This window comes from Rattus norvegicus, chromosome 4, assembly GCF_021556685.1.
Source record: "Rattus norvegicus strain SHRSP/BbbUtx chromosome 4, alternate assembly SHRSP_T2T, whole genome shotgun sequence".
In the NCBI taxonomy this organism is placed as follows: Eukaryota; Metazoa; Chordata; class Mammalia; order Rodentia; family Muridae; genus Rattus; species Rattus norvegicus.
This window is the reverse complement of record NC_141537.1, coordinates 96,654,739-96,682,472: the sequence shown is the minus strand read 5'-3', so window position 1 is coordinate 96,682,472 and position 27,734 is coordinate 96,654,739. Positions and strand designations below refer to the sequence as shown.

General features: G+C 38.5%; 1 pseudogene; it reads left to right on the top strand.

Moving 5' to 3' along the window:
* Positions 1-8,977: 8,977 nt before the first annotated feature.
* On the top strand, positions 8,978-9,293 carry Havcr1-ps1 (hepatitis A virus cellular receptor 1, pseudogene 1; annotated as a pseudogene).
* The last annotated feature ends 18,441 nt before the right edge of the window (positions 9,294-27,734 follow it).

Below are 27,734 nucleotides of genomic sequence, written 5' to 3'. Positions count from 1 at the left end.
GACTTGAATTGAAATCTCTAATGTTATTAATTTACTCTTTCTTGTTCTTTTGGCTAGCTTGGTAGAAATGTGCCAATCTTCCTAAGAAACCAACTATTTTAATTTTTTAGATTAACTCCATTTATTATTTGTCTCCATTATTTTCACCCCCATTTAATTAATTTATGCTGTGTTTGTTAGAATTTTTTTATGTCTATTACTTTGGGGGTTTTGTTTGTTTTTATGTCTCAAGATGTTGGGGTACATCATCATTTCACTGTTTGTTGGAACAGTCTCTTGTCATTTTAGTTAAGTGATCATTGCAAAACCCTTGTCTCTTACAATTTTCTTCTCTACATCACAAAGGTTATGGTTAGCTATGCATCATTGGATTATAGGAATTTTAAAACATATTCCTTATTTTTCCTAATAACACATTGGTCACTCAAAAGCATATTCAGTTTTCCAAGTATTTGTGTGGTTTCTATAATTTCTTTTGCTATTGATATCTGCATTTAATGAACTATGATCTGATAAAATATGAAAAAATATTTCAATTTTTTGTAATTAGTGACATCTACTTTTAAAAAGAGTCCACAGGTGGCTGAAGGAAATATATATTATGTAATCTCTTGGTCAGAATATTCAGCATATACTTGTTAAGCTCACTTGATCTACAGTGTTATCTTTGAGGTTTCTTTATTGATTGTTAGTTGGGTTCTAAAATAACCCACTACCATCGCATCAGTATTTATCTGACTTCTTATGTCTTAGTATTTGTTTAATTAGAACAGGAATCCCAGTACTTGTTACACATATGTTTATAGCTGTTATATATTCTTGATAAATTGTCCCAATTCATTTGTAGCAGGCATTGTTGAGGTTTGGTCTGTTGCTATGTATTGTAATGCTAAATTCTGTATCCCAATGTCTAGTTGCCTCAAGATGAGTGAATTCTCATGAATGCCAGCTTTTTGTTGTGCAAACCTTGCTCATTAATTTAAAATTACTGGTTGAATAAAAATGCCTGCAGTTTGTAGCTGGGCAGGAGAGGTATGTGGAGCTTTGGTTTTATGGCTTGGCGTCTGAAGCAGAGACCATGAGCCGGGAGAGGGGAAGAAGGAAGAAGAAGCTGGAGTAGGTAGATTATGAGCGCATGACCATCAGGACTGGCCTGCTGGAGTAGAAGTGTCCCAGACAGAACATGGCAAGTGATATCTTGGAATTATTGACAAAGAAGTAGACAAAATAGCATAGAGGGTTAATATTTGTCTAACTCTGGTACTTTTAAGTCTTATTATAAATATAAAGGATTTTGTGTCTTTTATTTGTGAACTAAATAATCTAAAATAGGGTAGAAAACCCCAAATAATATTTACTGCCACAAAGCATTCTCTTTTGCTTTCTAACTAGTTTTGGTTCCAGGTCAAATAAATGAATAGATTTTCTAGTTTTGACTCGTTTACTCACTTTCCTTCTGTCCTTTGCCTCTTGTAGGTGTCCTGATCAGTGAACTTGGAGATATGCTGTTCAGGCAATATCTCTTTATTAATGAGGCCATTTTCATTTAAGATTAAGAAGCATTTACTAATTCTCATTTTTTTTTTTTGGTTTTTTTTCTTTTGGCTATTTGAAACATTACTTGTTTCTTCTTTCTCTTTTTTCAGGGTAAGGAGGTGCTGGTTCACTATGAAGGACAGCTCTTCATCTTCTCCTTTCACAAAATTTATGTTTTTTTCCCCATGGTGTCCTTATTGTGGGTGTATTTCTTCCTCCTTATCCATACAGAACATTTTAAAAAGAATCTTCTGCATTAATGTCTTGGCACTTACGAACTCCATCAACAAGTGCTCGGCTATGTAATTTTGTGCTCTTAGAATTACTGACGAGAAATCTTATATTATTTGTGTATTTGTCTTTGTAGGTAAGTTGGCATTTTCCTCTTACAGCATTTTAATATCGCTTATTTGTTTTGTATTTTGAGATCTTGACGATAATTTATCATGGAGTGATCTTTCTCTGATGATGTCTAGTTGCATTCTAAATGCCTCTTGTGTTTAGGTGTCCACTTCTTGGTCACAATATGAGAAATTTCCTACTGTATTTCTATTGAGTGAGTCCTATTTGTTTAATATGTTTATCATTAATCCTTCCAGTCTATGAATTCTTATGTCCTGGCTCTCCTTTTTTTTGTAGCATGTATATGTTCATTCCATATTATGTGTATGTACATGCTAAGATGTTTGTGAGCAAATATGTGTGCTACTGTTTGTGTTGGCCTGAGGTCAACATACCTTTTTCTTGCTTGCTGTCTGCTTTATATATTGAGGCAGGGGCTTTCATCTGAATCCAGAACTCATCAATTCAGATAGTCTTGCTAGCCAGTGGGCTCTAGCATTCCATGTGTTGGGATTAGAGAAGAGGCTTCCACACATGCTTGGACTTGGCATTTACAGAGGTGCTGGGAATCTAAACTCTGGTCTTGTATGGCAAGTGCTTTCCCCGTGGAGCCATGACCCCAGTCCCATGTTTGGTCTCTTGACTTTATCCCAGAGTTCTTGGATGCTGTGATCCTATTTGTGTGTGTGATGAATGATGTATGTCTTTGATGTTGCCCTTATCTCTGATATTCTTTTGTGTGATCGCTTAACTCTGTTGTTTTATGCTTTTCATTTTGTTTTTAACTTAATGCATTAAAATATTCATTTTCTAATGTTATCACTTGCTTCTGATTTGAAATTGTAGTTTCCTTGTCGAATTTGTCTTTCAAGGTATACTTTTTCATCCATATGGTTGTTTTCTCATCCAGTTTGCTAGGTTTTCCTCTGTGCTGCTGACTATTTGTGTTATGGTTGAGGTCATTGATCAGTTCTATTTGTAAACTTCTGAAGCTTTTTTCTAAGATTTCATTAATTTCACTGTCCTTGAATTCATTCTTTGAGAAATTATGATGTTTTTGCGGAACTGTGCTGCTTTACAATTTTAAGTTTCTTGTGTTTTTGTGCTGATTCGCACATTTGCTGGTTGGATGTCATTTTCAGCTTTATTATTGATCAGAATATTTTTGTCACCTCAATCCCTATGTGCCTCAGCAAACATAAAGTAAACTAATCTATCAGAAGCAGCATCAAACAATACAGGATATAGACATTCACTTAATGAACAAACCCCCACAAATTTAGTACTTCTACAAAATAGAAACTTGCAAGCTAGTGAAGAGAGTTATGCAGTTAAGTATTATTTGGATCTGTATGGAAATGGTAAATGAATGAGATAAAGAGATGAATGAGATAAAGGAGACAAGGAATGTAAAAATGAAGGCTAATAATTAAACATCTTTACACTCTTAATTCCTTAGGGAGATATGCAACAGACACATTGCTTACTTATGGTTCCTAGACTACCCAGTGGCTGTCATGCATCTTAACCGAGTCAGTCTGGATATCCACATCCTGTGCTGTGTTGTCTAAACCTTTATCTAAGGGCTTCCCTTCCTTCACCAATGAGGAAGAAATGACAAAAACACATATTTGGAATAAGCTTTCAAGTCTCTTCATCAAACATGAAGTATGACAAGTTCACAGATGACTTGTTTGTTTTCTTCTTGTTGTGAGGATGTGATAAGGAGCAGTACACTCCCCTTCCCCCCAGACACCTTAAAGCACACAGTCTTCTCCTTGGCTGTGTTGTTCTAAAGGGTTGTGTGATGGACTGATAAAGGAGACATTGTATGTACTTTCCAGGGGAGAAGATGGTTCAGCTAGGAAATGCTTTTGCAGTTTTTTTCAAAATATTCATTTATTTATTTTATGACTGAATACTCTATCTGCGTGTACACCTGCCTGTCAGAAGAGGGCACCAGAACTCATTACAGATGGTTGTAAGCCACTATGATGTGGTTGCTGGGAATTGAACTCAGGACCTCTGGAAGAGCAGCCAATGCTTTTAACTGCTGAGCCATCTCTCCAGATCCAGTTCTGCAGTTTTATCACCAATGAATCAGTGGTAGGAGGAGAGACAGCCAAGTGCTCCCACCAGGGAGTTCTCTGCCCTCTTAGGGACTTCTCTTGAGGGGAAGCTGGATCCTGCTCTATTTCACAAAAAAAATGGTAGGGAAACAAAGCTAGGAACATTACTACACAGAGAGGCAAGGGGCAGTGTACTTTTGCTTTAGAGGGCTGGCGATTAGAAAAGTAGCTCATATCTAAGTGTAAGGTGAGTTTCTCATGACAGTTTCTCCCTCAGGTGTCTTTGCATGTATATGTACTTCAGTGGCTTCTGATTTATAACATACATGCAATTAAGGCATGCAATGCAAGATTTAAAGATTGAGCAAAGTTTGAAAGTTAAAGATTAAAAAAATTAAGTAAAAATATGAGTGGGTTTACTAAATTTTCTTATTTTAATTTTGTCTAGTAAATAGAATTGTAAAGAGTGTGTGTTATTTGGGTTCAGCGATGATGTATTAACAGAGATAAAGTCAACCACCAGCTTCTGGCTCCAAGTTAGGGACAGATTGCTTTTTTAATAGCCTTGTTTGAAGTTTCTTTGTAAAGTGAGTAGTGTCCCTGTAAGCAGTTCTGTCTCTAACATTTATGCTGATTTTTTGGCTCCTGCCAGAGTGACGCCCTCTTTTCCTTCTATGTCCCTTTAATCTTCTCTGTCTGTCCTGTTCCACCTCTCTTTCATTTGCTGTTAACAACTGCAATGAAAAGTTCATGACTGTATGTTCAGTGTAGTTGCTGTGTTAATTCTAAATTATCGTTGTAAGATGCGATAATCCTTACTTCTGTGGACAAGAAGGTGACCAGAAAAGAAAAGCAGCCTGTCCAATGTCAAAAGAGAGGAGGTGCTACAGCCTAAGCCTGACATAATGGAAAGTACCAACTTTCCACAAGTGGCATCCACCAAGAAGCCCTTCAGAGACATTTGTGTGGGGGTGGTGTGTGTGTGTGTGTGTGTGTGTGTGTGTGTGTGTGTGTGTGTGGGTGGGTGGTGGTGGGTTTGAGGGTTGGGGGGCAAGTGCTGGCAGAGTACATTTTAAGGTTTCTTCTGTTTATTTAAGAAAGTATGAAATTATTCAAGCTTTTTATAAAGTTAGGACATTTTCATTATGTCAGATTGGAAACTCATGAAGAAGCCTTGTAAATTAAGTCCTTTATCTCACTGAATACAGAAAGCAGTGCTTAAATTATGGCATTGTTATAATGCAATAATCGATCCAGAACTGTTCTCCACATTCAACCCAATAAAAATATAAATAGCTTTTGAATTTTTTTTCCTCCAAACTTCTCTTAATTCTGCTGGTAACCAGTGAATGGGTTTGGAAGAGCTGTTTGGAGTAATGATAAACTGAAAGTGGACTCACTGTCGATAGCTGACATTGTTATCCCTTATTATAAATATGCTAATATAACATGTTGGCAGGAGGTGGAATTTTTAGCATGGAGCATACTGATGTATCATCAGTGTATCCCATATAGCTATTTCACGGAATGCAGCATGCCTTTGTGATTTTGGCATACTCAGATGTGATTTCTAAATCCCTCTCTGCCGTCTAGGAGGACTGTGATTGACTTTACAGTGCTAACATGTAAACATGGAGGGTCAGAGTTTGGAGTGTTCACTGCCAAAAAGACAGAAGGGTCACAGAGAGGACTGAAGAAAGTGCTAAGTGCCTGTGTGCCTCTGGCCTGTGTAATATCTCATTAGAGTTGTCAGATGCAAAGCTGCTGGGAGCCCGAGCTGGTAAGTTTACCCTTTAGTGTTGAAAGGCTTGGATTGCCTGGGGAAACCCACCTTTGGTCCCTCAGTTCTGGGTTTATCTATGGATCTCTTTGATCAGGGAACACACTTGCTGTAATTGACTCATATGACCTACTTCCTGAGTTTGTAAATAATCTGATTAACTGTTTCTGTTCCTAATTATCTAGAGGTAGCAGAGTGGACAGTGTGTCCATGAAGAAGTCCAGGTTGAGGATATGGTCACCCCTCTAAAGCATGCACCATTTCCATAACTTTATGAAGTTTTGACCTTGTTTTCATTAAGATGCCAGGAAAACACTGGGTTAGATTTAAAATGGACTGAGCAAGACTTTCAGTAGATTCTTCTCAAAGTCACTTAAAATAACAGCTAATTGGGAAAGCCAAGAGTACCTTGTTTTTCTCTTAGATAAAGGAGATTATGCTGTTGAATTTAATTTGTTCCTGTGCGAGCTGAAGCAAGCATGGTAGTTATTTCTCTCTGCTTCAGAGCAGAGAAGGTGTAGCCAATAGGGCTTTATTTACTCAAGCCAGGACAGAGGAACTTAACCTTTAGCAGTTAGCAAGTACTGAGTTTCACACACTCAGTAACCTCTTTTTACTGCTGCAGATCAAGAAGATTCCCTCAGAACCTGTCTGTGTCACCTCAACCCTGAGCCTGGTGCCAGTGCAATGTTTGTGATTATCACTGGTTTTGCTCGATTCGTATATCCATTTAAAATAAAATAACATATTACGGGTTTCCTTTTGCCTTTTTTCTTAGGACTGCCGGGTGATTAAAGCCCCTTTCAGGGCATCCTCTACAAACAGCTACACAGATTGCCCTTATACAGAACTGTTTTTACACCGGCCTTGGAGGAAGAGGGATTTGAGAAATAAAGATAAGATTCCCCAAGCCTAGCATGCCCCACTTTCATCCAAACAAAGTTTAAAACCCCAATAAGGGTATCCATTATCCTTAAGCAAAATCAAAGACCTCCCTAAACTTTGTTACTTAAAAGCTGTAATAGTTAAGAGGCTGGTGTTGAGTCTACAGGCAAACAAGCATCAAGGCAAGAATTTCCTTAATAGCAATTTTGTAAGAGATATGAGGAATAAATCTGAAAGTGGAAAGTATTAGGGAGTTGCCACTTGTCTAACATTCTTATTTTTATTTTCTCTCCCCAGTAAACACTTTTCAACACCACACACACCACACATCCTTAAGTTGCTTGCTTTAGCTTTCTGCTTATCCAGTTAACCAAATTGTTCCCCTGCCCTCGGTCCAAATGCAGATCTCAGCAGTATGTACTCACAGGTAGATGTTATTGGATGCATTTGAAAAACTATACATGATACCAAAGAGATGATTCTACATATGAGGTTTTCTTCTCGGCCATGCAAAAGTGATGTTTAATGCTATAAAAGAAGCAAAAAAATGTTCCATACAAGTCCCTAAAATAACGTGTAAGTTGTTTAAGATCATAAACCTAACGCTGGTCTACTTTAATTTACACATTAATGAAATAGTTTTGATACCATCTATGGACTTTGATCTGGTCTGTTTTTCTCTGCCAGTTAAAGAATTAAAAGGCAGGAAAAATCTGGAGAGCAGAGAAACCTCATGTGCTACAGACAGTGGCAGACAGAAACATCAGTTGAAGAGAGACATTTATTGGGGATGAAAGAAAAGAAACAAATGCGATAGACACATAGAGAAAAAGGACCCTCAGCAGAGCAGAGTGGGGACTCGGAAAACAGAAAAACAAAACAAAACAAACAAACAAACAAACAAAAAATCCAGCCAAACAAAAGACCACTCTCCTTTCCAGGGATGAAGGTTTTAAAGCCTTCGAGGAGATTTTCTCCTCTGATTTAAGGTTGGTAAGTTTGAAGAAAGAAGGAACAGTTGATTGGCTGTCAGCTGTTGGGGTAAAATGTCCTGATCCAGCCTAGAACATCTTAAGCTCATCCAGCAGCAGGAGACAAAAACCTCCAAAGCCCTGCCAGGCTTTTTGTCTCAAGTCAGGAGGCTGAAGAAGCCAGCCATTTTGGAAATTTACTCCCTTTATTGCTTCAGTGGAGTACCTGCAACTCCCAGTCTCTCAGTTTTATACATTGACACTTCTGAATTTCCAACACCTATACTTGGTTCTCTAGCTTCTGTTTGTGCATGTTGGATTCCACTAAATGTTTTTAGAACTGGAAGGTAAGAACATGGCTTCAGTGTTTAAGCTCACATGTATGAGGTGCTACAGGTTGCTCTTTAGTTTTTAGTAAAACCTGGACAGCCAGGACTACATAAGGATACCCTGTCTTAAAACAAAACAAATCCAAACAAAAACAAAACAATGAACAAATGAAAACAAAAAGAAAGGAATGACAAACAAATCATAAGACTTTGAAAAAATTCATATGAAAATTAAACATTTTTCATGTCTCAGATATTTTATACTTATGAAGTTATAGCTGCTTATGGAAGAGAAAAGATGAAAATTTAGTCCATTACTGTTTGAAGAAATCTTCATCACTTTAGTACTTTTATGTCATTTAGAACAACTGATTAGACAGAAAACATTAGAAAAGGCTACACAGATCAAAGGAAGTCTACACAACCCAGTCAGTATACCAATAGGGTAGGTGTCTATTGGGACTGTTGTCTATTGTAGCTTCATGATATGTTTGAAAAATGATGGATTTATATGCAAGGTTCAAATCCCTGGAATGGTAAATTGTTTCCCTTATTTTACTGCTAAGAAAACGGAGGAAGCTCAAAGGGATTAAATGGCTTAAGACTACACCACTCCTGAACTGCCTGGACAGGGTCTCAGAGGAGAGTAGAGGCTTTTTTTTTTTTTTGTCTATCAGGTTGCAGTTTTAAATAGTCAAGTACCAATAATATTCATCTTTTAGTAATATTTCTTTTACTTAAATCAAATGGAAATTAATTTCAACTTCAAGGTTTTAAGAAAATGAAACAAGGAGAGTATTATTACAAATATAGGCAGGAGTTTGGGGATTTTCAGGATGAAACAGTTGGTACAGCACTTGCTAGCATGCACAAAGCCTCAGTCTCCAGTGCACCATAAAATTGTGCTCCCACAGGGCTGTAATCCTAGTTGGGAGTGGAGTATGTATTGGTGAAGTAGGGCAGAGAATGAAGCGTAGAAACAGGAGGATCAGAAATTCAAGGTCGACAGAGCACCAGAAGGAGAGACTAACAGGAAGTCACTTTCCCTAAGTACTGGTGACCATCATGATGCCCCCTCAAGTCCTCATTTCAGGTCTCCTACTCCTTCTCCCGGCAGCTTGGACCACCACTGTGACATCTTCACATCAGCTTTGGAATAATCACACTATCTCCACTAAGGACCTCTATATTGGTACCTCTGTGTCTGCTGCACTCCTGATCCTCCTTGCAGGTGTCCTGGCTCTCCTAAAGTACAGACACAGAAGAAAGAAGATCCATTGTCTTCCATGGATTTCAGAATGGAGTTTTCCAAAGCACAGAGCAATCCCGAGCTGTAGACGTCTACGTCATCGAAGACAGTAAAGTTCCAGGTGCCCATTGAGGGGCCATCATCCCAAGACTGCAGAAGAAAGAATGGGATATGAACATGCTGCTATATATCTTCTGTCAGTTCATGTGGTTCCCACTTGCCAGTAGTCATGGAGAGAGTGGCCCTCTCGCTGTCCACAGGCCCAGTCATTGTTCGTATAGCACTCATTCTCACCACACACTGGGGAGCATTCTGTCAAACAGGAACGGTTTAGAATTGTCTGTGTTCTTTAGGAGTCCCAAGTTGTGTCTGTGAGGGAAAATCATTGGTAATGAAGAAAAGGGGCTTCTATCTTAGTTACTGAAACCATCAAGAAGAGAGGAATAAGATTTTAAAATAAAGATATGTAAATAAATAAATAAATAATAATGCAAGTGGAGAGGGGAAAAAAAAAGAAATTCAAGGTCATCATCCACTACTCTGCTTGTTGGCTTTTGTCAAACTGATAGCAAACTAGAGTCATCCAGTAAGAGAGAACATCAACTAAGAAAATGCCTCCCTTAGATTATCCTGTAGGCAGGTCTGTGGGAGTACTTTCTTGATTAATGACTAGTGTGGGGGGCCCAGCAATTATTGTCAGTGCCACTCCTGGGCAGGTGGTCCTGGGTTGTATAAATAAAGCAAGCTGAGTAAGCCTTTGGGGGACGAGCCAGTACAATGTTCCTCTGTGGCACTTGCCGCAGTTTTTGCCTCCAGGATCCTGTCTGGCTTGAATTCTTGCCTGCTTTCCCTCACAGACAGAATATGACCTGTAAGACAAATAAACCCTCTCTTCCCCCAAATTGCTTTTGGTCGTGATTTCCATTAAACAGTAGAAAGCAAACTAGCATCTCAGTCAATGTTCTATTGCTGTGAGGGGACACCATGACCAAAGCAGCTCTTATGAGGGAAAGCATTTAAATGAGGGCTCGCTCACAGTTTCAGAGATTTAGTCCATTAATATCATGGCGGGTAGGTAACGTGGGTGTAAGGCAGGAGACATGGTGCTGGAAAAGGAGTTGAGAATTCTACATCTGGACCCACATGCAACAGTAGCAGCAGCCGCAGGAGAGACAGGGAGAGAGAGAGAGAGAGAGAGAGAGAGAGAGAGAGAGAGAGAGGATATCACTGGGCCTGGCCTGAGCTTCTGAAACTTCAAACCCACTCCTGTGACACACTTCCTCCAACAACGTCACACCTACCCCAACAAGGCCACACCTCCTAAAACTTCTAAGTAGTGCTACCCCTTGATGATTAAGAGTTCAAATATATGAGCTTTTAGAGATTGTTCTTACTTTTTTTCTCTCCATCTTTATTAAATTGGGTATTTCTTATTTACATTTCAATTGTTATTACCTTTCCTGGTTTCCAGGCCAATGTCCCCCAACCCCTCCTCCTCCCCTTCTATATGGGTGTTCCCCTTCCCACCCTCCCCCCAACAATCACGTTCACTGGGGGTCCAGCCTTGGCAGGACCAAGGGCTTCCCCTTCCACTGGTGCTCTTACTAGGCTATTCATTGCTACCTATGTGGTTGGAGACCAGGGTCAGTCCATGTATAGGGTAGTGGCTTAGTCCCTGGAAGCTCTGGTTGCTTGGCATTGTTGTCCATATGGGGTAGGTCCCTTCAAGCTATTTCAATCCTTTCTCTGATTCCTTAAACGGGGGTCCAGTTCTCAGTTCAGTGGTTTAATGATGGCATTCGCCTATGTATTTGCCATATTCTGGCTGTGTCTCTCAGGAGAGATCTACATCCAGTTCCTGTCAGCCTGCACTTCTTTGTTTCATCCATCTTATCTAATTTGTTGGCTGTATATGTATGAGTCACATGTGGGGCAGGCTCTGAATGGGCGTTCCTTCAGTCTCTGTTCTACGCTTTGCCTCCCTATTCCCTCCCAAGGGTATTCTTGTTCCCCTTTTAAAGAAGGAGTGAAGCATTCGCAGTTTGGTCATCCTTCTTGAGTTTCATGTGTTCTGTGCATCTAGGGTAATTCGAGCATTTGGGCTAATATCCACTTATCAATGAGTGCATGAGATTGTTCTTACTTACACCACACTCAGTTGCATAGCAGGTTAGAGGCCAGTTTGTCCTACCTGAGGCCCTGTCCAAAATCCCAAATAAAAATAAGCTCTCTATGAGAATTTAAGGCAGACTTAATCTGCAGACATTTGGAGCAACTCTGAGAATATTCATTCTTGCTTCTAGCTTTCCTTCCCACAAATGCTTTGCTTTCCAGCGCCTATCTTTTTTGCTCTACTCCATCCTGACACCTCCTTACCGTGCTACCCCTCAGTGTCCTGCAAGTTTCCCTAGTATGTAGGGCTATTGTCATGCCACATTTTGCTGGCTAGAAAGTCTCTCAGAGTTCCTGTTCTGGATCCAAGACACCCAAGCACACAGTCACAGAGCTGTGGAACAGAACACATGGGAACTGTGGGAGTAACAGAAAGAGTCTCTACTCTGAGTAGAATCTAGAAGCACACATTTACCTGCTCATACAGGGACATAGATGGCTGTGAATGTATCTGATGTAACATAGAGATTCCATTCTAGAGACTTAAGGACTTTCATTTATACTGTTTAATCTTTTAACTATGAAGAACAATTAATTTATTAAATATTAAATATAATGGAAGATAGTGTTGAGATGATGGTTATAGATACTTGACATTTAGAAGTTATAAATTGAATCATAAAATTACAAACAAATATTTTTTTAAGAATTAAAAAAATTTATTATGTTTTTCTCTACAGGGAAGAAAATGACATTTTTACTCTCTATTGCTAGTCACTATAACAGTCACGCTCTAAAAAGAAAATGAAAACACATCAGGACAATTTTCTCTTGCAGGGAAAAAACGCTAATCACATCCATTCAGATATCAACTTTATAAATTGCTTTGGTCTTCATTAACTTTAGGCATTAGCAATCATTTTATTTTTTTTATTGGTTAAGAAAAAAAAGACTGTGTTTGAAGAAGTCACAAAAGGAGCTTAATTTCTGAAGTCTGTGGGGGAGATCCTTGCATAAGAAAGAGACAATTGAGAAGAGACTTTGCTGTAGCCATATTTCTAATGAAGTTTGAAGCATTATAAAAGTCTGTTAAATTTCATCAGTATATTGTAGATAGGTGATTGTTTTCAAGGGTGTCAGTGATTGCTCTTAGGTCTGAAGGATAAAGAAACTTCCACTCAGCCAACATTCAGCCCATAAGAAGCACAGGTCTGTCTTGACTTCCAGAATGACCATATTGATCAAGACAATGGTTAGCTGCAGTTAGAGGGTGTTTTGATCTTTAATATGTTTAAGTCATCCATTAATCTCATTGATTAGTGTGAATCAAATTGTGTTATAATAGTTGTTATAGCTATAAAACTTGGTTATATATCTACAATGACAAATGAATTTCTATAGGGACCTCGTTAAAATGAAAATAATACAGAATATTGGTTTTTCTATTTGACCCTTTTCAGTGTTACATTACTTAGAAAAGTAATGTCATATGTTTGCCTATGGAACAGAAATAGTACAGAAAGACATTTTATTCTGTCTTTGGTTTCGAAAGTGGTTAAGACTTTGTGGAAAAACCATCCCCAGAGACCTCATTCTAGATAAAGAAAACTGTTACTTGGGGGAAATTAGGACTTCATTTGTTGTGTTCTAGGTCTCGTTAATAAAAAGAATTTAACATACAAAAATCTGCTCAGGTTCAGTAAGAAGCCTAAGAACAATTTTTTTAGAGGTTGGGAGAAAAACAACAGAGCAGATAAGCTGTAAATCTTGGTAGCTGCCAACAATAGGAGTTGTGGAAGAGGAAGAGAGAAAGCCATGATTTTTGATTTAAGGTTCAAAAAAATAGCATGTTTAGCAATAGAGTTCTCTAAGCCACTGCATAAAAAAGAGGAGAGAAGACTTCAGAGAATGGGAAAACTCAGAGGTCCCAGAAAAGTATGATAAGGTTTTGGGAAAAAGACAGTAGAAAGAAAGGGAGTGGAAAAATTATACTTTTTGGCTTAGAGCTCAAAAAGCAGGCAGGTATAAGTGTAAAGTCTGTAAGCTACTGAGTCAGGGTGGGGCTTCTGGAAGAACAAGTGTGTTATCTCTTTAAGGTGATATTTAAGTTATTTCTCTTATTTTCATTGCATGTCTACATTTTTCTGGGGGTGGGGAAGTGAATTACAAGCTTGATTATAAAATAAAATATACCAGGAAGTGACATGGAGCTGAATCCTGTGTTCACGGAAATAACAAATTAAGGGAATGGGACTGTGGGGCAAGATTCATCTAGTTAAGTTTAGATCCAGGCATGGTAATACACACCTTTAATCCCAGGAGACAGGCATGCAGATCTCTGATTTCAAGGTCAGACTGCAGAGCATGATCCAGGACAGCCAAGCCTATGCAGTGAAGAAGTTGAAAAAGATATCTAACACGCTTCGTCAAATGTCCCCACTACCTACATCAGGCTGCAGAAGCAAAAAGTCATCCTCTATAAGCAGCTCAAGGTACCTACTGCCAATAACCAGTTTCCCCAGGCCCTGGGCAGGCAAACAGCTACTCAGTTGCTTAAGCTTACCCACAAGTACAGGCCAGAGACAAAGCAGGAGAAGAAGCGAAGGCTACTGGCTTATGCTGAGAAGAAAGCTGCTAGCAAAGGGGACGTCCCAACTAAGAGACCACCTGTCCTCTGAGTAGGAGTCAATACAGTCACCACCTTGGTGGAGAGCAAGAAGGTTCAGCTGGTGGTGATTGCCCATGATGTAGACCCCATTGAGCTGGTGGTTTTCCTGTCTGCCCTTTGTCGAAAGATGGGGTACTCTACTGCATCATCAAGGGAAAGGCCAGGCTGGGGTGCCTGGTCCACAGAAAGACATGCACCACTGTTGCCTTCACTCAGGTTAACTCAGAAGACAAGGGTGCTCTGGCTAAGCTGGTGGAAGCTATTAGAACCAATTATAATGACAGATATGACAAGATCCACTGCCACTGGGGAGGGAACGTCCTGGGTCCTAAGTCTATGGCTTACAGTGCCAAGCTGGAAAAGGCAAAGCCTAAAGAACTCAGCACTAAACTGGGTTAAATGTACACTAAGTTTTTTGTATGTAAGTATAATTACAAAATTAAAAAAAAAAAAAGAAGAGACCAGCATCACCGAAGTGAAATCTTCTAGGAAGTGCTTTCTGAGAGCACAAACACTGTGTTCCAGAGATAGCCAAAGTTGTATCTCGAGCTGCAGCTGTACTTGGTAATGTGTAAGAGTCACCCAGGTGGTACTGGTTTTGAGGCATGAAGGGGTCATGAAGAGCAGCTGAGGCTTGCCATTGTGAGAGGCCATGGAAGGCCTTTGGTGAAGGTGAAGCCTTAGTTGCAGTTGATGGCCCAGGACTGAAGGGGACATGCAAAAAATTTTTGGCTTGGCAGTATGAAGAGAGCCTACGAGGGGATATTGGTGAAGCCTAGTGGCAGCAGAAGGTCGTAGTATATTGGAGATGCCAGTACTATGGGATGATCACCAAGAACAGTAGCGGTAGTGAAGTGGATCAACCTTAGTGATACAGAAGGCAGAACTGGAGATGTGACACCAGCTCTTAGGAGGAATCCGGAAGATCATGTGTGGGTCCCAGACATTGGAACAAGAAACTGTAACATTGAAGTCATCTTGGGCTATCTGCTGAGGAAAGCTGATAACAGGGTGTAGAACCAGCCCAGGAGAAAGAAGTTTGTTGTAGTCAACAAAGGTGAAAAAGGAGTTGTGTAGATTGCTGTTGATAAGCCGGTGAGGGCAGGTGAAATATAAGACTAGAGTCTGTGATTGGGCAATGAAAAAGGAAGGCAGGGCTGAGAGTTTCAGAGACAGAAGACAGGGAACAGAGAGGACAGAAGGACAGAGAAGATGGAGGAAGAGGATGAACCAGATCCACATGACTTTAAATAGCCACAGGTAGCTATGAATATCATAGAAGGAATAGAATAATATAGGACAATTGTCCAATCTAGGTGGGCAGCTTGTATCAATATCAATTGACTGTGAGTTCATTATGTAGGCATTTACTGATATAAATATGACTGATAGATTGCAATCCTCTAGAGTTTTGATTTTACTGGGTTACCGGGCTTTGTGACAGCTTGCTGCAGGGGGCAGATGGCTGGGAAGATATAGCAGTTTGGAGGCAGGTGAACCAAAGGGGCAGGGGAAACCTATGCTAGAGCATAGCCGGCTATAGTGTGGATTTTTTTTTAAAATATTACACACAACAGAGTTGCAGATCTGAAGACTGCTTTGACAGACATCAGCCTTGGAGATGCAGAGTTTGTAGTTTGCCCAGCTGGTTTCCTGTCTTGCTTTGGTAAGGGACAATAGAGGGCAATGTTCTAAGCTTTGAAATTGAGCAGATTTCTGCCCATTCATCTAAGGTGGTATGAGCAGATCTTTCCTGTAAAGATCATGTGGTAAATATTTCAGGCTTTGGGGATCACATGGTTTTTTCCATAGCTATCCAATAGGCCATTGAAGCTTAAAATCACTGCCTTTTTAAAATAAATGACAAAAATCTCTATAAAAGCTGATTCTGTTTATAAGAGGATTGCATCATATAGTTTGCCAATCCAATTCTAAGTGACATTCTAGCCCTGGATCTGGTGTCATTTGCCCCACATTAAAGCCAGTCTTATTTTAGCTTGTTTAATGTATTCTTTTACTGTCCTTTCATGGGAATGAAACCTGTTTCAGAGCATATTTCTTCCAAGGCCGCAGACAATTGATCAGTCTGTTACACAATAAATGCTTATTGGGGGGTCATAAACTAGTGTGGAAGAAGTGAGGAAGACTCCTCCAAGGAGGAATTTTCCAGAAGTCCTGAAGCCAGAAAAAGACAAGAAGGCGAAGGAGGAGGAGGAGGAGGAGGAGGAGGAGGAGGAGGAGGAGGAGGAGGAGGAGGAGGGGGAGGGGGAGGGGGAGGGGGGGGAGGGGGAGGGGGAGGGGAGGAAGAAGAAAAGAAGAAGAAGAGGAGGGGAGGAAGAGGAGGAGGAGAAGGATAACAACAGCAGAAAGACTAAGGCATAGCACCACACGTATGCTTATGAAATGCCTTTCCTGTCAAGGGGTACATTGACTGATCTTTGCACTTTCAAAGCTTGGAAGTGTCAAAAAACCTCATAAACTGTTAGGTCTTACCTCCTTTTCCTGTTAGTGATATCTAACATACAAGAAAATGAAATATCTTATTATTGAAGAAATTTTCTTTTAATAACATTATTAGACTACAACTAGATTGTGAGCTATTAGGGAATAGGGACAGTTTTGCTTCCTTAAGTCTTTGTATTTCAGACTTTTCTATCATGATTACTCAGTAAGTGTCTGTCTCTTTTAGCATGCAATAAAATCAACACTGAATGGAGTGGACAGAGTTAAATCTTCGTAAAATGTAATCTTTTATAGATGAAAAACGTTCCATAGCCTCCTGGTTTGCCTCTGGATTCTCTTCTATCAGGGAAGATAACACCTTTTACAGGAATTTGCTAAGATTATATATATATATATATATATGTATACATATATATATATATGGCACATATATACATTTCCATTGTTCTTCTATCGTTTATCATGCAATACAATGCTCAGAATATCAGAATAACTAACAACATGAATAACTAACAACATGAAGTGGCAGACGCTCACAGAACCAACCTTGTACTTTGAAAATGGTTAAAGGTACGCCCTATGCATCATATTGTCTGCTGAAGGCTATGATCACATAAACTGTCTTGAGATTCATCTATAAGCATGAGTCAGTAGGTAAGAATGTGTGCAGTGTGACTTTCAGCTGTTCAGTAATACACTGGGGGCCTTATGGGAATGTCCACAGACAGTTATCCAGATAATCATATGCCTGTATCCTCAAACAATGTGTTTGTTCTTCTAGTTTAAGAAAGTACAACATGGCTTTGGGGGGCAATAGTTTGGATGCCAATGTAACAGGAAATCAATCTTAATCTTTACAATTTTTGATTGTATATAATTTATTTTAATTGTAGGGAAACAAAGATTTCAAATTTAACTTTGGTATGGTTTTCATCACAACATAATAGAGAAAAATCACAGTGTAATTAGTCTTTATTGCCATGGTTTGTTCTCTGACAGGCCAATGGATCATTAGCATTCTGTGTTATTAGGAAACTGGAAAGAGATAAAATTTTATGATGGCTTATGTTAAACTTTAAACTTTCTGATCCTAAAAATACATATATAAAGTGTAGAGACTACTTTTGAAATAACAATTAGGTAAATTACAAATTCATTCACAATTATGATGTTTACATACACGCACACTTTATGTTTTGAAATTTATGCTTCCAACCATATAATAAAAGTCAATGCCAGGCAAGGTGATTCACACAGCTAATCCCAGCACTGGAGAGGTGGAGACAGGCCAGAAAAAGCAATAGTGAAACCTTGTCTCAAAACAAACAAACGAACAAACAAAAGAAAAACAAAACTAACCCCCCCAAAACAAAACAAAAGAAAACAAAACAAAATCAATGATGAAAATTGAGATCAAACTAATCATGATATTTTATTTATTAAGGTAATTTTTCCTCTGTGAGATACATTCACACATAGCAGTGAATGGAAACAGTCATTTACATCTGTGCCTTTCTGTGTCCTATTAGAGTGTAATTTTCATGATGAGAGGATGAGATTGTTAAGTGTTCGTTCTGTTACCTGAGACAGTGATTTCTTAGTTCTTTTACCTGTTAGTGTGGTTAAATACTCTTTAAACAAACCAACTTCAGGGAGAAACCAATTTCAGGAAGTCTCACAGTCCATCATGACAGAGAAGCCAAAACATCAGGAGATTGAAGCAGTTGGTCACACAGCATCCCTTACCAGACACAGGGAGAGGTGAGTTCATGAGTGCATACCTAAGCATGGTATGTGCCGGTCAGATAATTGTCCTAAAGTTTGATTTTATTTAAATTAATTTATTTTATTTTATGAGTATGAGCGTTTTGCCCACATGGATGTCTGTGTACAACTTGCACGCATTGCCCCTGCTCATGAAGGACAGAAGTAGGTGGCTGGTAACCTGAAACGGGAGTTACAGATGTTTGTGAGCTTCCTTGCAGGTGTTGGGAACTAAACTTGGGTTCCCTGGAAGAAAAGCCTATTTATTTGCACATCAGTATTACTAATTTATATTTTTATCAGATAGTAAAGGATTCCTTATTTGCTACATTGTTACAAGTTTACTGTTTTCAGGTTCTCTGTGATAACCATTCTGACTTGGATCAGGTGGACTCCCAGTATAGTTTTAATTTGTATTTCCCTGATGGCTAAATATAGGCTTATATTTTTAAAAACTTACCTTAATAAGTGTACTTAAATGCTTTAACCTCCCTTCTAGCTTACCGCCAGAGGTAGTGGAAAGAAAAAATGTATAGGGCAAAGGAGGATGTGGACCTGTTTAGATACAGTTCTTTAGGGCCAATCCAATCTGTGTTGTCAGGATACCAGCAGCTCAGTTCACTGAAATCAGCAGTGGTAGCTTCATCTATTCCTAAGCATGATTTATGAATCAGCAATGGCAGTTTGATCCAGAAGAAACCACAAGGCTCTGCCAACCAGAGGCCTGAGTCTGAGGAAATAGCGAGAAGCCACCAGAACACCACCCAATGTTCTTTGCTGTGTTTCAGTCTATGAAGTCATGACAAAAGATGATCAGCAAAGTGTGGCAAGGCAAACCAATGCAACACAGCATCATTAGCAAAGCCCAATGAAGGCCATCAAAGAGTGGCAGAGTGAACCAATGTTGGACAAAGCCACTCTCTGTTGGGTTATATTTATACCCTTTCCAAACATCACATGTTCTCTCAAGCATCTGCTGTAGCAAAACATCAAATGCCCTTTATTGCAGCCAGCTTCCAGAAAAATACCACATGTCTGTTCTTAGCAAAACACTCTCCTATGTGTCTGCTTTAGCAAAAACATCCTCTTATACCACAGTTTCCAGAAAAAAATCACATGACACAACTGGGTCTCCAAAGAAACCAGAAATTTCCACTTCAGCTAAAAATGCTAAAAAGGTTTTCATGTATTCACTGCTCATTTTTCTTCATTATTTGAGAATTATTTCTTCTTTTATCACTAACTGGATTGTGTAGGTTTGATATTTAATCTTTTTTTAGTTCTTTATAAAGTCTAGGCATTAATTCTCTGTTTAAAGTCTAGATAGGCAAACTTTTCTCCCATTTTGTAAGCTATGTTTTCACCCCAGTGATTTTTTTTAAAATTATTTTGCTGTGCAGAACCTTTTTAGTTTCATGTAATCCCATTTGTTAATTCTTATTCTCTGGAGGGTACAATTCTTTTCAGAAAGTCATTGCTTATCCCTGCACTTTTACACTATTTCCCCTGTTCTTTTCTAACAATTTCAAAGTATCAGATCATACATTAAAGACTTTGATCCATTTCGGGTAAGTTTTTGCTTTTGTGTAGATCTCTCTCTCTCTCTCTCTCTCTCTCTCTCTCTCTCTCTCTCTCTCTCTCTCTCTCTCTTCATTCTCCTATGTAGAAATATCTTTTCCCAGAATCATTTATTAAAGAGGCTGTCTTTTTTTCAATGTATACTTTTGGCACTTAAAAAAAGTGATTGTAACTTTAAGAATTTCTTTCTGGATCATCTATTCTATTCCATTGCTCCACACATCTGCTTTGTTTGGGATTATGCTATTTTTGCTACTATGGCTCTTAAAGCACTCAAAGCTCTAAATGTTATTAGAACTGCCTTACACTAAGGTATGGCAATCTCTATTTTTATTTTTATTTGATTTTAAGAATTTTAAAATTTCCTTTTTGAGTTTCGCTTTATTAAGACCCACTGAGTATATTCATGATGTTCTTGGTACAAGTATTTGTTAGTCTTCTTAGTTTCTCTACTAGTGATTTGGAGTATTGTGTGACTATGCTCTAGTTGGATGTAAGAAATTACTTTGATTTCTTTGTATTTGACAAGAATTGATTTGTACATAGAATATCTATTTTAGGGAAAGTTCCATGGGCTGTTTTATTCTATATGTTGGTTGGAACATTTTGTGTATTTAATCTATGAAGCATTTTAATGTTAAGGATTCTGTATTGAGTTTTGGTTAGGATAGCCTATCTGTAAAGATAATAGTAAGGTCCACCACTATTATTGTATCAGTAAATATCTGACCTTTTGTGTTTATTAGTGTTTGCATTGTGAAATGTGAGATATTCTAGTTCATATATATTTATAATTTTCATAGATTAATAAATCATTCTTTTATGAATACATGCCCTAAACAGTACTACCAACTGGGGACCATATTCAAATAGATAAGCTGTTTACTTAAATAATTAACTATTCTGGTTACTTGAATTACTGTTCCTGTATTCCTTCTTGCTCCATCATTATTGGATGTTTGTTGGTTTGCTGGTTGAGACATGGTGGAATACCTTCCAGCTTGGATTTCTCTCACCCGTTTATTTCTTGAAATGTATTTGTTCTTGGGCTTGCTCACCTTGCTTTTTGAATGGTAGTTTTGTAAGTCTCTTTTGCAGAACTAGAGGGGAGGTCAAGAATATCCTTAGTATTTGTCTTAAAATAGCCATACTTTTCCAATTTAAAAAGATAGCTTTGCTATATATTTCTTGAGACTCTCTAATATACTTCTTGAAACATATTATTATATACTTTTATGGGTTTTAGGGCTACTCATGGCAGAACTTCTGTTATTCAGAGCTGCTTGCTTTTGTAGGTTTGTAATATGCTTCATTAGCATCTTTTAATATTGTTACTTTGCTCTATATTTTAGGTATCACAACTATAGTTATGACATATATACATGTCACCTCTCCCAGAATGACACATCTCTTTTACTATTTCAAACAATTTATATTTGAGAATCTCAATAGGTTGATCTGAATTCTATCAGACAAGTTTTGTTAAGTTCAATCTTTTTCTTTACCAATTTCTTTCTTCATCTTAGTTTCTTTTGATTTATAGCTGTCTTTTTATAAGTTCTTTATTTTTCTATTGATTGCTTTAGTTGGGGATATATATATATATATATATATATGTATATATATATATATGTATATGTATATAATCAGGTTGGCTTTAAACTTGTTAGTTGAGGATGACTTTGAACTCAGATCTTCTGGCCTTCACTTTCTGAGCACCAGCCACACCCTGTCTGGGCAGGGATGGCAGGAATTCATGTATTCTAAGCAATCTCTCTGCCAACTGAACTTCATCTCTATCTCCTTTGCATGCTAAGTTTTTAGAGTTTTATAATGAAGAAAAATCTCAATTTCCATTACATTGAAATGAATGTTAATTTTCTTTTCCTCATGAGTGTTAAGAGAATGTATCACAATTTTATGATATAAAATAGCACCTATACTTTGTTTTCCTTTTTATTGGAGTGAGAATATTTATGATAACTTTATATTATTGTATAAGTATCATGTCTACCCAGTTCCACATTTTTATCACTCCTAATTGACCTCTTTATCTATCACTCCACATTTCTATTCTCTTCTAGGTTCTGGCAAGCACTGATCTGTCCTCTGTGTCCATGGATATACTTATTATGGATACTTTATATTATTATTTCAATATATATTATACAAATATATTTATATTACTTATGATGTCTTTATAGAGTCATACCATGCTGCTTCTGGTACCTCACATCCTTGAATTAGTATTTGAATTACTATTTGTAGCAACCATTCCAGGTTCAGTCCCAAAACTGTATCTGTATGCATTCCCTGATCTTAGCCAGGTCTTTATTAATAACTGGCAGCCTTGCTAACTCCTTTCTACCCTTTACCCATACACAATAAATAAAATGATAAAATTAATCCTAAAGAAAAAGAATTTTAGGTAGTGTGACAGTTATTATTGCTGTAAACTAGAATTAGCTAAAACCCAAATGATTGGGTACACCTGTGACAATTTTTTCTTCTTAACTACACATTTTAAGTAGGAAGAACCACTTCTAATCTGTATCTTTGAGGTGGGAAGATCCACCTTTAATCTGGACTATACCTTGTGGTGGGAGGGTGACAGACTATATAAAGGACATGCTTGCTTAATCTCACTCCTGCTGGTCAGTCTATTCCTTTACTGGCATTTAAGCCTCCTTCTTCAGGAATCCAGTGTATACTGAAGCTCAGCTGAGACTTCCAGCCCTGTGGATAGAATATACTGGTTTCTTGGACAGCCATTGTTGACCAGTTATATCACACCCTGTAAGCTATTCTAATAAATTCCCTTGATTACACACACACACACACACACACACACACACACACACACACACACACAAACACACACACATATGTGTGTGTTTGTGTATGTGTATACATATATATGTATATATACTAAATATTATATTTATATAAGCATATTTATTAAAGTTTGCATATAAAGTATATTTATGTATAAATAATGTATATATAAATATATTATAAATTTATTCATTCTATAAGCTCTGTTCCTCTAAATGAAAGACCCTCGCTCAAGTCACGGGATGGCGCACCCCAGGAAACACGAGAGACCGGTCTTGATGTAAAAGCAAGAGGCCGTTTAATAACAACAAAGCTTCGGGCGACACGTATCTCATGCAAGAGACAGGGGAGTCGACCCCGAAACTCAAAAGTCAGGGGTTTATATAGGGAAAGCTAAGGGGTTTTGGCGCGGTCACACACAATTGGCTCATTTAAACATAGCAGTGAGGTTACGAAGAAGAAGAAGAGTACGTGCTAAAAGTCAGGGGCTTATCAGGGTCCAGAGGACATCTGGTTAAAGTATGGCCCTGAGTAAACTGGGGGGGGGGATGTCTTATTGCCGGATGGCCCATGAACCTAGTTAAAGTATGACCCTGAGTAAACTGGGGGGATGTCTTCTTGCCGGATGGCCCATGAATCAGTTCCGATAGCCTGGGCTGGATCCTGCATTCCTTTTCTTTATCTTTATGGCCTGCTATTCCTGGCGGCAGGGCTTAGCCCTGAGTATGTGGCTTTTGGGGCTTACTCTTTTAATTTTATATTTTTAAACCTTAAATTCGTATAATTTTCCTTTCATAAAGAACCCTAATACAGGTGTATTACTATCATATATCATGTTTATATATTATTGATCTTGAAATCCAGAACCCTCATTACCAAAAGATTTTGTTTTTGGTGAGCTTCAACAAACTTCTTATCTTATTTTCTTTCTCCAGTCTATTACTTCTTTTTATCTTATATCAATAAATTCATAAATATGCTTTTCCTTAATTCTTGTTTGTAAATTTTATTTTATTTTATTTTATTTTTTTATTAACTTGAGTATTTCTTATATACATTTCGAGTGTTATTCCATTTCCCGGTTTCCGGGCAAAAATCCCCCTCCCCCCTCTCCCCTCCCCCCTCCCCCCTCCCCTTCCTTATGGGTATTCCCCTCCCCCCTCCCCTTCCTTATGGGTATTCCCCTCCCCAACCTCCCCCCATTGCCGCCCTCCCCCCAACAGTCTAGTTCACTGGGGGTTCACTCTTAGCAGGACACAGGGCATCCCCTTCCACTGGTGATCTTACTAAGATGTTCATTGCTACCTATGTGGTCAGAGTCCAGGGTCAGTCCATGTATAGTCTTTAGGTAGTGGCTTAGTCCCTCGAAGCTCTGGTTGCTTGGCATTGTTGTACATATGGGGTCTCGAGCCCCTTCAAGCTGTTCCAGTTCTTTCTCTGATTCCTTCAACGGGGGTCCTATTCTCAGTTCAGTGGTTTGCTGCTGGCATTCGCCTCTGTATTTGCTGTATTCTGGCTGTGTCTCTCAGGAGCGATCTACATCTGGCTCCTGTTGGTCTGCACTTCTTTGCTTCATCCATCTTGTCTAATTGGGTGGCTGTATATGTATGGGCCATATGTGGGGCAGGCTCTGAATGGGTGTTCCTTCAGTCTCTGTTTTAATCTTTGCCTCTCTCTTCCCTGCCAAGGGTATTCTTGTTCCCCTTTTAAAAAAGGCGTGAAACATTCACATTTTGTTCATCCGTCTTGAGTTTCATTTGTTCTAGGCATCTAGGGTAATTCAAGCATTTGGGCTAATAGCCACTTATCAATGAGTGCATACCATGAATGTCTTTCTGTGATTGGGTTAGCTCAATCAGAATGATATTTTCCAGTTCCAACCATTTGCCTACGAATTTCATAAACTCGTTGTTTTTGATAGCTGAGTAATATTCCATTGTGTAGATGTACCACATTTTCTGTATCCATTCCTCTGTTGAAAGGCATCTGGGTTCTTTCCAGCTTCTGGCTATTATAAATAAGGCTGCGATGAACATAGTGGAGCACGTGTCTTTTTTATATGTTGGGGCATCTTTTGTGTATATGCCCAAAAGAGGTATAGCTGGATCCTCAGGCAGTTCAATGTCCAATTTTCTGAGGAACCTCCAGACTGATTTCCAGAATGGTTGTACCAGTCTGCAATCCCACCAACAATGGAGGAGTGTTCCTCTTTCTCCGCATCCTCCCCAGCATCTGCTGTCACCTGAGTTTTTGATCTTAGCCATTCTCACTGGTGTGAGGTGAAATCTCAGGGTTGTTTTGATTTGCATTTCCCTTATGACTAAAGATGTTGAACATGTCTTTAGGTGTTTCTCAGCCATTCGGCATTCCTCAGCTGTGAATTGTTTGTTTAGCTCTGAACCCCATTTTTTAATAGGGTTATTTGTCTCCCTGCGGTCTAACTTCTTGAGTTCTTTGTATATTTTGGATATAAGGCCTCTATCTGTTGTAGGATTGGTAAAGATCTTTTCCCAACCTGTTGGTTGCCGTTTTGTCCTAAACACAGTGTCCTTTGCCTTACAGAAGCTTTGCAGTTTTATGAGATCCCATTTGTTGATTCTTGATCTTAGAGCATAAGCCATTGGTGTTTTGTTCAGGAAATTTTTTCCAGTGCCCATGTGTTCCAGATGCTTCCCTAGTTTTTCTTCTATTAGTTTGAGTGTGTCTGGTTTGATGTGGAGGTCCTTGATCCACTTGGACTTAAGCTTTGTACAGGGTGATAAGCATGGATCGATCTGCATTCTTCTACATGTTGACCTCCAGTTGAACCAGCACCATTTGCTGAAAATGCTATCTTTTTTCCATTTGCTGGTTTTGGCTCCTTTGTCAAAAATCAGGTCCCCATAGGTGTGTGGGTTCATTTCTGGGTCTTCAGTTCTGTTCCATTGGTCTATCTGTCTGTCTCTGTACCAATACCATGCAGTTTTTATCACTATTGCTCTGTAATACTGCTTGAGTTCAGGGATAGTGATTCCCCCTGAAGTCCTTTTATTGTTGAGGATAGTTTTAGCTATCCTGGGTTTTTTGTTATTCCAGATGAATTTGCAAATTGTTCTGTCTAACTCTTTGAAGAATTGGATTGGTATTTTGATGGGGATTGCATTGAATCTGTAGATCGCTTTTGGTAAAATGGCCATTTTTACTATATTGATCCTGCCAATCCATGAGCATGGGAGATCTTTTCATCTTCTGAGGTCTTCTTCAATTTCTTTCTTCAGTGTCTTGAAGTTCTTATTGTACAGATCTTTTACTTGCTTGGTTAAAGTCACACCGAGGTACTTTATATTATTTGGGTCTATTATGAAGGGTGTCGTTTCCCTAATTTCTTTCTCGGCTTGTTTCTCTTTTGTATAGAGGAAGGCTACTGATTCATTTGAGTTAATTTTATACCCAGCCACTTTGCTGAAGTTGTTTATCAGCTTTAGTAGTTCTCTGGTGGAACTTTTGGGATCACTTAAATATACTATCATATCATCTGCAAATAGTGATATTTTGACTTCTTCTTTTCTGATCTGTATCCCCTTGACCTCCTTTTGTTGTCTGATTGCTCTGGCTAGAACTTCAAGAACTATATTGAGTAAGTAGGGAGAGAGTGGGCAGCCTTGTCTAGTCCCTGATTTTAGTGGGATTGCTTCAAGTTTCTCTCCATTTAGTTTAATGTTAGCAACTGGTTTGCTGTATATGGCTTTTATTATGTTTAGGTATGGGCCTGGAATTCGTATTCTTTCCAGGACTTTTATCATGAAAGGGTGTTGAATTTTGTCAAATGCTTTCTCAGCATCTAATGAAATGATCATGTCGTTTTGTTCTTTCAGTTTGTTTATATAATGGATCACGTTAATGGTTTTCCGTATGTTAAACCATCCCTGCATGCCTGGGATGAAGCCTACTTGATCATGGTGGATGATTGTTTTGATGTGCTCTTGGATTCGGTTTGCCAGAATATTATTGAGTATTTTTGCGTCGATACTCATAAGGGAAATTGGTCTGAAGTTCTTTTTCTTTGTTGGGTCTTTGTGTGGTTTAGGTATAAGAGTAATTGTGGCTTCATAGAAGGAATTCGGGAGTGCTCCATCTGTTTCAATTTTGTGGAATAGTTTGGATAATATTGGTATGAGGTCTTCTATGAAGGTCTGATAGAATTCTGCACTAAACCCGTCTGGACCTGGGCTCTTTTTGGTTGGGAGACCTTTAATGACTGCTTCTATTTCCTTAGGAGTTATGGGGTTGTTTAACTGGTTTATCTGTTCCTGATTTAACTTTGGTACCTGGTATCTGTCTAGGAAATTGTCCATTTCCTGCAGATTTTCAAGTTTTGTTGAATATAGGCTTTTATAGTAAGATCTGATAATTTTTTGAATTTCCTCTGAATCTGTAGTTATGTCTCCCTTTTCATTTCTGATTTTATTAATTTGGACACACTCTCTGTGTCCTCTCGTTAGTCTGGCTAAGGGTTTATCTATCTTGTTGATTTTCTCAAAGAACCAACTTTTGCTTCTGTTGATTCTTTCTATGCTCCTTTTTGTTTCTACTTGGTTGATTTCAGCTCTGAGTTTGATTATTTCCTGCCTTCTACTCCTCATGGGTGTATTTGCTTCTTTTTGTTCTAGAGCTTTTAGGTGTGCTGTCAAGATGCTGACATATGCTCTTTCCTGTTTCTTTCTGCAGGCACTCAGCGCTATGAATTTTCCTCTTAGCACAGCTTTCATTGTGTCCCAGAAGTTTGGGTATGTTGTACCTTCATTTTCATTAAATTCTAAAAAGTTTTTAATTTCTTTCTTTATTTCTTCCTTGACCAGGTTATCATTGAGTAGAGCATTGTTCAATTTCCACGTATATGTGGGCATTCTTCCCTTGTTGTTATTGAAGACCGTGGTGGTCCGATAGCACGCATGGGATTATTTCTATCTTTCTGTACCTGTTGAGGCCCGTTTTTTGACCAATTATATGGTCAATTTTGGAGAAAGTACCATGAGGAGCTGAGAAGAAGTTATATCCTTTTGCTTTAGGATAGAATGTTCTATAAATATCCGTTAAGTCCATTTGGCTCATGACTTCTCTTAGTCTGTCTACGTCTCTGTTTAATTTCTGTTTCCATGATCTGTCCATTGATG